The following is a 13,407-nucleotide window of genomic DNA, read 5'->3' on the forward strand; positions in this document are numbered from 1 at the left end:
ATTCTGATAACCATATGTAAGACACTTGCATGGCAGAGGCCTGTATTTTGGGGTTCACTGCCTCAGAAAAAAAAGTGATGTGCCCAGAAGGGGAGAGGGAAACGAAAAGAAACTTTATGGGTTGACAGGGTATGTGATGTTATGTCAGTGATTACAAAATCGTATCAAATTTACAAAGAACTTTGCAGCATGAGCCAATTATCAGTATGGCGGTGCACCTCCTCTGGCCTGGACGCATGCGCTGAGTGGGAACGGATTATCCTGAGGCAAGCTGGCCAGCACTGTTGTTACTGCTCCTTGAAGTAGTGGATACTGACTCTGTGATAGACTTCACAGCTGGTCCCATCGATCTATTGCGGATAGATCTTCAAATGGTTCAGATGGCTCTAAGCACTATGGGACTTAACATGTGAGGTCATCAGTCCCATAGAACTTAGAATTACTTAAACCTAACTAACCTAAGGACATCACACACATCCATGCCCAAGGCAGGATTCGAACCTGCGACCATAACAGCAGCGCGGTTCCAGACTGAAGCGCCTAGAACCGCTCGGCTACAGCGGCCGGCCGGATCGATCTGCGGACCTTACTAGCCATGGGGTACCTAAACATCAAGTAGGCAGTTAACAGAGAAACGTGTCATGTGTAAGCGAGCATTGTGCTCTTGAAAAATTGTACCACAATTTTTTCGAGTGAGAGGTAACAGATGATGACGCATAATGTCCATGACAAACCGATGTGCGGTCAGCGTTCCTATGGTCACTACCAGCCGTGACACGAAGTCGCACCTGATGTCCTCCTCCTTCCCCTCACCACATAACGCCAGGAGCAACAATCGCTGTGCCTGTCCAAAACATTGTAATAATGGGACCTTCCTCATGTCACTGCCTCATTCTCCCGTCATATGCCGTAGTGAAGCACAGCGATTCATCACTGAACACAATGCAACAGCGCTCATCAGTTGTCCATGCTTCCCGTATCACGCCACCACTTGATACGCAGCTTTTTGTGTTGTGGTATTAATGGCACCCTACGCATGGGACGGTAATTTCCTAGTCCGACCAGCGATTCGGGATGACGCAGAATGTTGCAGGGAGTCCACTCCTTGTTCTCGTACGACAGCCGCAGATTTGAAAGGGTTCCGATGTGCTTTCAGCAAAATACGGCGATCCTACCTTGTGGCGGTCAGATGTGGTCGATGAAAACCAATACAATGGGTATGCCTGCCCTTACGTTTCCAAGGACTCCAACAACGGGCCAATGTCACATCAGAATGCCCCAAAAATCTGGCTACTGCATGACTGAACCATCCGACCAAGTAAAAACCCAGAATGAGGGCTCTTTCAAACTGTAAACTACTGATGATGCTATCTCACATGAGTACGAGGCATCCTCCTGTCGTTTCACAGTGATCACTCATCAACTGCCGCTGTTCAGTCCCCTTATTTACCCTGCCAGGCCTGGTAGCAACAGTATAAACGAACAACATTGATACACTCTGATGACTGTTCTTCCTTGAGAAGGGGTTGTGTTACAACCTGTCACAGAGAGTTGCAACTCTACTCATCTGCATATCCGCCGATAGTGTGTGTGTGTGTGTGTCTGTGTGTGTGTGTGTGTGTGTGTGTGTGTGTGTGTGTGCATGTTGAAAGTTACACTGTCATTCGACCATGTCTTTTGAGTGCTTGATTTTGTTTTGTCAGGCAGCGCTTTTGCTATAGAAAACTGCTCTAAGATCTCTGATTCTAGTGGTGACTGTGGATTTGAAATTATTTATTAGGCTAAAACCATGTGGCAGCGGCCTTCCCACAGTGTATACACCGGTTCCTGTGAGATCACCGAAGTTAAGCGCTGTCGGGCATGGTCGGCACTTGGATGGGTGACCATCCAGACCTCCATGCGCTGTTGCCAATTTTCGGGGTCCACTCAGCCTCGTGATCCCAACTGAGGAGCTACTCGACCGAATAGTAGCGGCTTCGGTCAAGAATACCATCATAACGACCAGGAGAGCGGTGTGCTGACACCACGCCCCTCCTATCCGCATCCTCCACTGAGGATGACACGGCGCTCAGAGGGACCCGGTAGGCCACTCGTGGCCTGAAGAGGGAGGGCTAAAACCATGTCGGCATTCTGAAGATAGAACGTTTTAGAGTGATTTGTACTGCATGTGGTCTTGTCAATACAACAGTGTTTTTTTACCTCGATATTTTGTGGAAATGAGACAAAATTCTTTAGTCCCCATTTCACGTTTTCTTTGTTAACCTGTGACTGTCACAGGTCTTTCCTAAATCTGACAGAACAGTGCCTACCATAAATTAATGTTTCTGAACTCGCTGCCTATGTAGCCCGCCATTTGCAGTAGGCGGCTCAAAATCTTTTCCAGCGACTTGGTATAGGGGAGGAGCTTAAACGCTTCTACTTGTGGCAACTTGGAAACCTCTCATCGACATGCTCGGTCCGGTGCCGGGTATGCTAAATACTTCGTGGGACAGCAACTCGGCACATGAATATAGGACAAGGCGCGTAAGGCCAACAAAAACAGGGACTCTCAGCTACCGAACAATCCGAAAGATGTCTCTACGGTCACGCTACCATGATCCTTAGTGAGTCCAGGGTGCCCATTTCTGCTGTTTAGCTCTGGAGAAGCCAATTCAAGGCAACTGCACACTGAAAATTGATCCTGAACATGTCAAACTTTTTTTCGATTTGTTATAATTAAATGGTGGTTACCAGCACATCGGTGTTAAAAAGATCAGGGTTACAGTCTAATTTCACGAAACTATAGCGTAACGTAGTGCGAAAAGCGAGACAGTTCAGAAGCCGGTGGAAGAAGGTTTAAGTCCGTGCATTTGCTAATTTATTTTTTATACCTTTGCGTTTGTAAAACAATCTTTGACGTTAGTATCAATTTAATAAAAGTGTGTTCTGCAATATTCTGTGTTATTTACGTATAAGAGCGCTCTGTGTGAGGAGTGGCTTTGTTAGATTTTGTTAAATCAGTCTCATTAAGAAACGAAGGATTACATTTTTGTGACTACAACGAGCAGCAACGTCTTTTCTGTCCTTCCTTGTCACAAATATTGGCTGTTTATTACCGAATGTATCGCGATTTCCGAGTATGTATATGTAAATAATAAGTATCAAAACTCTCGCCTTAGACTTGTCCATTATCTAATATAGGTTCTCTGAATTTACCTTGCAGTTTTAATTATTATGACGAAAGGTTCGTTAAATATGACAAAATGTTTTGAATGTAGAGCGAACGTAAACATTAGATTATGCTACAGTTCAGCCTGTTACCACAATCTTTCTTTAGCATTCACATTTGTCGTCTACACTAAGTCTCAACCAAAATATCACATTTCAAAAAAAGTTCAAATGTGTGTGAAATCTTATGGGACTTAACTGCTAAGGTCATCAGTCCCTAAGCTTACACACTACTTAACCTAAATTATCCTAAGGACAAACACACAAACCCGTGCCCGAGGGAGGACTCGAACCTCCACCGGGACCAGCCGCACAGTCCATGACTGCAGCGCCCTAGACACAGCTTTGTCACCACAACCACGATTTCAGTGGGAGGAGTGGGAGAGGGGGTGTCAAATACATGTTCCTCCCTTTTGATCCCAACGCGAAGGTAACGGTTTTTGCAGATTACTTAAAACATTAGCTCATGAAAACATGTTAGGGCCTTCAGGTTTTCGAAATATGTTTTCGTGTAGACTATGTATGTATATGGTATGAAAATTCACTCGGAAAGCTCATAACTCCAAATGAATTCCACTGCTGGAAAGAAGGTATTAAAATGGAAAGTGAGGTTTACGCAATCGGACAACCCAATTTCAGCGAAACACAACTGAATGAAAAGCGGCTAGCGGGTGGTATTTGACACCGCTTCCCCGTGACATCTAGGTTGTCGTGACATTGATCTAGGTTATGTTGGAAGGAGGTAGTAATATGTGTACATACATATAATACCGCAGAACACACATTTATTAAGTTAACAGGAAAGTCCGAGAATATTATACAAACGTAAAGATGAAAGAAAAAGACATTTCAACACACGGGCAGATTAAAAATCTCTTTCTTCTGTTTCTCCACTGCCTCGCTCTTCGCACTACGCTACGCTGTAGTTTCATGACATTAGGCTTTAAATTTTATCTTGAAATTAATCTCAAGACTTTTTAACACCGATATGTCACTAACCGACATTCAATATTAACAAACTGTAAAACAGACCGACGTGTTCGTGTCAGTGCGCCGTTGCCTTGAATTGGCTTCTCCCGAGCTAAACTGCAGAAATGGGCACCCTGAATTCGCAACGGATCATGGTAGCGCGACCGTGGAGACATCTATCGGATTGCTTGGTAACTGAAGAGCCCCCATTTCTGTTCGGCCTAGACGCATGTGAAGACAGGGAGCGACCCAGTTGGACCTCGCCGTGCTTCGCCTTTCCCTCGTCATAATTATCAGTAGCTTTGATGCTTTGCCCGGAGGTTAGTGTGAGCCGCAAGGCGGTGCCTACGCCACAGGGGAAGGCCGCGCAGTTGCGCAAGCTGTGACGCGTCGCCGCTGAAGCCACCAGCTGGCTCCCAGCTGAGTGGAGCTGGATCCGTGCCGGCGGCTGCGACTGTGATGTAACGACACAGAGATAGCTCTCCTTCACCTGTGATTAGCTAGCGGACCCAGTCGCGCTGAAGTCAAGTGAAGCCTGTTGTGGACACGGCTGGTTGCGAGAAGAGGACACTAAGGCCGTTGACACACGGACCGTGCTTTCGAACGTCAACGTTCAGCTTGCCCATTTCAAAGTGCTGCTCATGGAAGGTGCGACTTGTGCTTACGGTACGTGTGCATCAACCTGGTACACGTTACAGTTGTGCGTTCCAGCAACAGCTTTCGGCTGTATCTGGCTCGCAAATCACACTGTTTACGAAATGGACGGGCGTATAGTTACTGTTAGCTCAATTAAAACTGACATTTCCTCCTCCATATGCCAGTCATACTGTTCTGCCTGCACTAAACATAAGTAAAAACTTCAACATACGTGAACATGGCCGGCCGCTGTGCCCGAGAGGTTCTAGGCGCTTCAGTCCGGAACCACGCGACTGCTACGGTCGCAGGCTCGAATCCTGCCTCGGGCATGGATGTGTGTGATGTCCTTAGTTAGATTTAAGTAGTTCTAAGTTCTAGGGGACTGATGACCTCAGACGTTAAGTCCCATAGTGCTCAGAGCCATTTGATCCATTTGAACGTGAACATGTTATAAATGCAAAACGGAGTGGACCATGTCCAGTCAGTAAGGACATTGGCTTATAAATGTTCCATTACTAACAGTGCGATATATGTTTACAGTAGTTTCCACATAAGATAAAAATAATTTCATCATTCTTACCTTTTAGTAAAACAGCTCATTCTTACTTGATCACTGTTCCTATTCCGTAGCAGAATCTTTAGAAGATGTGAAATATGAAACTTAAAACAAGAAAGTCCAAAGTATCTTACTGCAAGTAGTATACCCTGTCTTGTAGATTAAGGCATTCAAACAAACTGATTCTTCAGACAGAGCGCACTTATAATTACATAGCATCGAATATTATAGAATTTACTTTTATTAAACTAATAAGATAGCAGTGGAATCTAATGGAAAGCACGGAATCTTGCAAAAAAACTTTGCATATAGTGAAATGTGAACCACCATCGCTGATACCTTGCAATGCAGCGACTCTACTCATTACGATACACAGTCCACGAATGTTTTACGCCATTTTTTGAATCATTCCATTTCCTAAAATCTTCAGCCGCTGATAAGTCATTAACTGACATATAATTATAACGAACTGTGCCAAGAACAACGCGTTTTCGATGTCCCCCTCAATGTGCCTTTTCCTTTGAAACTAAAGGTACAATAATTCTTCAACCAACAATATAATGTTTCCGTCATTTTATTACAACAAGTCATACAATTATCGATGCGTTTTCGAGAGATCTGCAATTTGCTGATGCTCACAAACGCATAATACTTAATTGGCGTTCTTCCATCTCACTGCTCTACCCTGCACGTTCGGGAAGACTCCCCAACGTGCTTTTTCCACGCTATGAAGTCAGAAGATCGGCATGTTCAACGCACAACGTTCGAATGCACGGTCAGGGTGCCGACGGCTTAATGAGATGTCACACATCACTGGGGACCAAGCCACCAACATAGTTAATTCAAAGTCCTAGAGAACCAGTAGTCGATAAACGAAATGGGTCAAAGAAAAGACTTGCGGCTGAACTGTTCACGGACATTCGCAAGAGACAGAAGCTGCCGTATTTGAATCTAAGTAGAACAAAGATCAATTTCACAATGGGACATGAACGGTACCCTATCCATCAGCATAAAAACGACTAAAGGTCGTCAGAGACGTGGATCTGGAGAGCGTGATACACCAAGTCAGGTAGTACAACAGTGGCAAGCGTGGTATTACGAGGAGCGTTCAATACATAATGCAACACATTTTTTTCGCAGCCAGTTTCTGCCGAAAATATGTGGAATTTACTGTGAGACATCGTGGAATATAGCCCCTGTAGTTTCATGACGTTCCGATACGTGGCAGCCTAGAGGCAGCCTTCAAAATGGCGTCTATAACGGAGGTGCGTCCCAAGCAGAGAACTGTCACAGAGTTTCTTTTGACGGAAAACCAGAGCATCGCAAATATTCATAGGCGCTTGCAAAATGTCTACAGAGACCTCACAGTGAACAAAAGCACGGTGAGCCGTTGGGCGAGGCTTTTTTCATGACCTCAACGATGTAAAGCAATCCTGTCCGATGACCTGCGTGCCGGCCGGTCGCACACAGCTGTAACTCCTGGAACGTGCGGACACTCATTTGAGGTGATCGGCGGATCAGAGCCTGTAATATTGCATTCAACTCACGGTCAACGCTATTTAATTATGCAGCCCCTTGATTTTGCTTTTGATAAAAATTTTCTGCACCACAGATAAGACTGCAACATATGCGATCGCACAGACAACGCCACCGGATATAATATTACTCGCCACATCAACCCATGAAACGAACATTGCCCAAATGCATAGTAATAACCAAAACCCGGCGGTAGCTGGAGCCGGATCCGGATACAACAACCACATCAACCCATAGATTACTAAGTTTTTCATTCAGCATAGGTCGCAAACAACAACAAATTTGTCATGCAGTAGTCGAGTCTATAAGGCATGGCTTAATACAAGATGAATGTTCACTATTTTCGATAATAAATGGAGATGCCGTGTGGCTAGGGCCTCCCGTCGGGTAGACCGTTCGCCTGGTGCAAGTCTTTCGAGTCGACGCGACTTCGGCGACTTGCGTCTCGACGGGGATGAAATGATGATGATAAGGACAACACAACACCCAGTCCCTGAGCAGAGAAAGTCTCTGACCCAGCCGGAAATCGAACCCGGGCCGTTAGGTATGACATTCCGTCGCGCTGACCACTCAGCTACTACGGGCGGACACTATTTCTGATTACCACACAGTATTCTGACCTAATTTTATCTGAATTGCTTCAGACTGGGTGCCTTCGTTGCGCCTGCTTAAGTTTCTGTCATCTCTGAAGTACTTACAATGTAGATTCAATAGCTTGCAGTAACTTTCAGCGCAAGAACAAAATTCATAACTATTCATGAACAAATAGGCTTAAATTTACAAGAATTGGCAGGTCTTCAAAAAGACCAGTGTTCGATACCCTCACATACGTAGAATTTTAACTCCTCACAAACGTTAGAAACTTCTTGTTGGTTCTGATAAAGTTGTGTATGACAGCATGCCTAGGATGAAACTGAATATGCCTAAAAGATCACTTTCCAACGTGTTAAGAGTCGTTGAATCCACGGTAACTGAACAATTATTTTTAGAGATTTTCTCTGTCCAGCTTTGAAGTCAACGTGGCTATTTCACGCGTCTCCATTTTCGAAAGCATAACCGGGGTGTCGCGCGACACGGAAACTGCCGTTACACGCCCCAAATGCTCAGCAACAACTCTGTAAAAAGGATTTAGGGAAACAACGTAAAACGCAAATCTGGTTACCCAGATAGGGATTTAAATCACCGGCCTCCATGAGGCGTGCCCAGTGTCCGGAACACTACGCCAGTCAAAATTTTCTGGGGAATCGCTACCTCATAAGATGGAGGTAGCTGGTTCGAAAGCCACAACGGACATGTGTGTATGTGTGATTGCTTATGTGTGTTTTTTTAAGAAAGTGCGTGTTTTGAGCGCGTCGTTACTGTGTGTGTCTCGTGAATATATTCGAACGTTATTCATATTATGTATGTCCAGATAATGAATTCAAATGATGGAAAAACAAAATATTTTTGATACGTGAAGGCAGTGCGTGATGGCGGAAATTTAAACTTTGATTTGTGAGACAAACAGAATAGTTTTGTATGTTTGTCTTTGGAGGGCAACTATATCTCAATTAAATGCAAACATGAGGTCGAACACATTTCTGTTCCCGTCTGGCATTCTATTCCTGTCTGGAAACAACATCTCTTTACGCTTGTGCCGAATATGTTGGCGGCCAATGTTAACACTTTCACGTACAATGAGGCGACAAATAGCCACGGGATACCAATCTGCACATACACAGATGGCAGTAGTATCGCACACACAAGGTATAAAAGGGCAGTTCATTGGCGGAACTGGCGTTTTTACTCAGGTGATTCAGGTGAAAAAATATCTGACGTAATTACGACCGCACGACAGAAATTAACAGACTTTGAAAGTGGTAGTTGAAGCTAGAGGCATGGACATTTCCATTTCGGGAATCGTTAGGGAATTCAATGTTACAAGATCCATAATGTCAAGAGTGTTCTGAGAATACCAAATTTCAACATTACCGCTCACCACGGACAACACAGTAGTCGATGGCATTTCCGTAACGACCGAGAGCAGCGGCCTTTGCGTAGAGTTGTCAGTGCTAACAGACAAGTAACAACGCGGGAAATAACCGCAGACATCAATGTGGGACGTACGACAAGCATGTCTGTTAGGACAGTGCAGCGAAATGTGATGTTAGTGGACTATGGCAGCAGACAGCCGACGCGAGTGCCTTAGCTAACAGCGCGACATCGCCTGCAGCGTCTCTCTTGGGCTCGTGATCATATCGATTGGACCTTAGGCGACTGCAAAACCGTAGCGTGGTCAGGTGAGTCCCGATTTCAGTTGGTAAGAGCTGATGATAGGGTTTGAGCATGGCGCAGACTCCACGAAGTCATGGACACGTCAACAAGACGCTGTGCAAGCTGGTGTGGGTTGTGTTTGAATGGAATGGACTGGTTACTCTAGTTCAACTGAACCTCTTGGGTACCATTTTTAGCCACACGTGGAATTCATTCACCCAAACAATAATGGCTTTTTTTATGGATGAGAATGTGCCTTGCCCCCGGGCCTCAAATGTTTGCGATAACATTATGGACGGTTCGGACGAATGATTTGGCCACTCAGATCCCCCATCGAATATTTGTGGGACATAATCGAGAGGTCAGTTCGTGCACAACGTCCTGCACCAGCAACACTTCCGCGATTATGGACGATTGTAGAGACAGCATGGCTCAGTATTTCTGCTGGGAACTTTTAACATCTTGTTGAGTCCATGTCACGCTGACTTTTTGCGATACACTGGGCAAAAGGAGATCCGACACAAAATTAGGAGGTATCCTAAGTCATTTGTCACCACAGTGTATAGTTTGGCGTCATTCCATTTGCGTCGCTAAGAGGCACTGTAGGTAGTGACATAAAATTTCAAAATGGAAGTAATAGTGGGAGTAAATAAGATATGTATGTTAAGGAAAAATTTTAAAAAAATTGATTAATGTTATGGATGGTTACTGTGAGTTAAGAATTTAAAAAAAAAAAAGAAGTGTAATAGTGGTTCATGGTGTGGGTTCCTATAGTCATGTCCTAGTTCATGAACCACGGGCAACGTATGAGTGGCCAAGTAAGTGGTCCCGACAGTCGGGATACCAGCTACTTTGGAATAAGGCTGGGCATCTCGGACATATTCTGAGTCGTGGTCACCTTTGTGCTCATACGGCAAAGACTACCAAATCCACCGGTTAGTCCCTCAACCGTTAGGGGTAAAACTCAATGGGACTCGGGGCAAGTAAGGCTAGCAACCTGCTTCCCTGGTACTTTAAATATGATGCTGGCAACAATCAGAGCAAAATGCCTCGGACCTTTGGAGGTGACGGAGTCCCACCTCTAACTGACAAACCAGAGACTCCTAAGATACGACTTGGCAAACAAATGGTAATGAGATGGGGAGCCATTAATATCAATGGGGGCTACTCTGGGAAGAAGGTAGAGCTGGCAGAGGCTGCAAGTAAGATGGGGCTGGACGTTTTAGTTGTTAGTGACATTCGGGTAAGGGGTGAGAAAGAAGAGGAAGTGGGAGAATACAAGGTCTACCTGTCAGGAGTCAAAGCAGGAATAGCACAATGGGGTGTAGGGCTTTACATCAGGAAAGAAATGGAACCCAGCGTAGTTGCAGTAAGGTATGTAAACGAACGACTGATGTGGATAGATTTGACAGTGTCTAGAAGGAAAATTAGGATTGTGCCAGTACATTCGCATTGTGAAGGGACAGATCAAGATAAGATGGATAGTTTTTATGAGGCACTCAGTGATGTAGTTGTTAGAGTAAAGGACAAGGACAGTGTTCTGCTCATGGGTGATTTTAATGCAAGGGTTGGAAATCGAACAGAAGGGTATAAAAAGGTTATGGGTAAATTTGGAGAGGATATGGAGGCCAACAGGAACGGGAAACAACTCTTGGATTTCTGTGCCAGCATGGGCTTAGTAATCACAAACTCCTTTTTTAAACAGAAGAGCATTCACCGGTATACTTGGGAAGGCAGGGGAACCAGATCTGTCATTGACTATATAATAACAGATCAGGAATTCAGGAAGGCTGTGAGGGATACACGTGTATTCAGGGGATTCTTTGATGACACTGATCATTATTTAATCTGCAGTGAAATTGGGATTGTGAGGCCGAAAGTGCAGGAGGTCAGTTCCATATGTGGGAGGATAAGAGTGGAGGAACTTCAGGATAAGGAAATCAGGCACAAGTACATAACAGAGATCTCAGAAAGGTACCAGTTAGTTGAATGTAGTCAATTACAGTCATTGGAAAAGGAATGGACAAGGTACAGGGACACAGTACTAGAAGTGGCTAAAAAATGTCTTGGAACAGTAGTGTATAAAAGTAGGATGAAGCAAACAGCTTGGTGGAATGACACAGTCAAGGCAGCCTGTAAAAGGAAAAAGAAGGCGTATCAAAAATGGCTACATACTAGAACTCAGGTAGACAGAGAAAGTTATGTTGAAGAAAGAAGCAAAGCCAAGCAGATAATTGCAGCATCCAAGAAGAAAGCTTGGGAAGACTTTGGAAACAGGTTGGAGACTATGGGTCAGGCTGCTGGAAAACCATTCTGGGGTGTAATTAGCAGTCTTCGAAAGGGAGGTAAGAAGGAAATGACAAGTATTTTGGACAGGTCAGGAAAACTGCTGGTGAATCCTGTGAATGCCTTCGGCAGATGGAGGGAATATTTTGAAGAGTTGTTCAATGTGAAAATACGATCAGTAATGTTTCAGATTTCGAGGTAGAATTGGATAGGAATGATGATGGAAATAGGATCACATTTGAGGAAGTGGAGAAAATGGTCAATAGATTGCAGTGCAATAAAGCAGCTGAGGTGGATGAAATTAAGTCGGAACTCATCAAATACAGTGGAATGTCAGGTCTTAAATGGCTACACAGGATAATTGAAATGGCATGGGAGTCGGAACAGGTTCCATCAGACTGGACAAAAGCAGTAATCACACCAATCTTTAAACATGGAAACAGAAAAGATTGTAACAACTACAGAGGTATCTCTTTAATCAGCGTTGTGGGTAGAATCTTCTCAGGTATTGTTGAAAGGAAAGTGCGAGTATTAGTTGAGGACCAATTGGATGAGAATCAATGTGGGTTTAGGCCTCTTAGAGGTTGTCAGGACCAGATCTTTAGCTTACGGCAAATAATGGAGAAGTGTTGTGAGTGGAACAGGGAATTGTATCTATGCTTTATAGATCTAGAAAAGGCATATGACCGGGTTCCTAGGAGGAAGTTATTGTCTGTTCTACGAGATTATGGAATAGGAGACAAACTTATGCAAGCAATTAAAGGTCTTTACATGGATAGTCAGGCAGCAGTTAGAGTTGACGGTAAATTGAGTTCATGGTTCAGAGTAGTTTCAGGGGTAAGACAAGGCTGCAACCTGTCTCCACTGTTGTTCATATTATTTATGGATCATATGTTGAAAACAATAGACTGGCTGGGTGAGATTAAGATATGTGAACACAAAATAAGCAGTCTTGCATATGCCGATGACTTAGTTGTGATGGCAGATTCGATTGAATGTTTGCAGAGTAATATTTCAGAGCTAGATCAGAAATGTAAGGACTATGGTATGAAGATTAGCATCTCCAAAACGAAAGTAATGTCAGTGGGAAAGAAATATAAACGGATTGAGTGCCAAATAGGAGGAACAAAGTTAGAACAGGTGGACGGTTTCAAGTACTTAGGATGCATATTCTCACAGGATGGCAACATAGTGAAAGAACTGGAAGCGTGGTGTAGCAAAGCTAATGCAGTGAGCGCTCAGCTACGATCTACTCTCTTCTGCAAGACGGAAGTCAGTACCAAGACTAAGTTATCTGTGCACCGTTCAATCTTTCGACCAACTTTGTTGTATGGGAGCGAAAGCTGGGTGGATTCAGGTTACCTTGTCAGCAAGGTTGAGGTTACGGATATGAAAGTAGCTAGGATGATTGCAGGTACTAGTAGATGGGAACAATGGCAGGAGGGTGTCCACAATGAGAATATCAAAGAAAAACTGGGAATGAACTCTATAGATGTAGCAGTCAGGGCGAACAGGCTTAGATGGTGGGGTCATGTTACACGCATGGGAGAAGCACGGTTACCCAAGAGACTCATAGGTTCAGCAGTAGAGGGTAGGAGGAGTCGGGGCAGACCAAGGAGAAGGTACCTGGATTCGGTTAAGAATGATTTTGAAGTAATAGGTATAACATCAGAAGAGGCACCAATGTTAGCACTGAATAGGGGATCATGGAGGAATTTTATAAGGGGGCTATGCTCCAGACTGAACGCTGAAAGGCATAATCAGTCTTAAATGATGATGATGATGATGATAAGAAGTGTAATAAATAACAGAGGGACAAAACAAGTTAACGGAAAAATTCTTAAATAATAAAACTGAGTAAGAAGATCGTAAACAGGGGGACATGAAATATATACTAACGCTAAAAATGAAAAGAAAATTACGGTTAAAAAGCCAACCAGACTATCAACAGAGTATCATCCAGT

General features: G+C 44.1%; 1 long non-coding RNA gene and 1 pseudogene across 1 annotated transcript in view; one reads left to right on the plus strand and one right to left on the minus strand.

Moving 5' to 3' along the window:
- Positions 1-13,407, minus strand: part of LOC126473467 (uncharacterized) — a 190,898-nt gene that overhangs the window by 29,696 nt on the left and 147,795 nt on the right. The gene's annotated exons all lie outside the window — the stretch shown is intronic.
- Positions 1,794-1,911, plus strand: LOC126475731 (5S ribosomal RNA; annotated as a pseudogene).

This window comes from Schistocerca serialis, chromosome 4, assembly GCF_023864345.2.
Source record: "Schistocerca serialis cubense isolate TAMUIC-IGC-003099 chromosome 4, iqSchSeri2.2, whole genome shotgun sequence".
NCBI lineage: Eukaryota > Metazoa > Arthropoda > Insecta > Orthoptera > Acrididae > Schistocerca > Schistocerca serialis.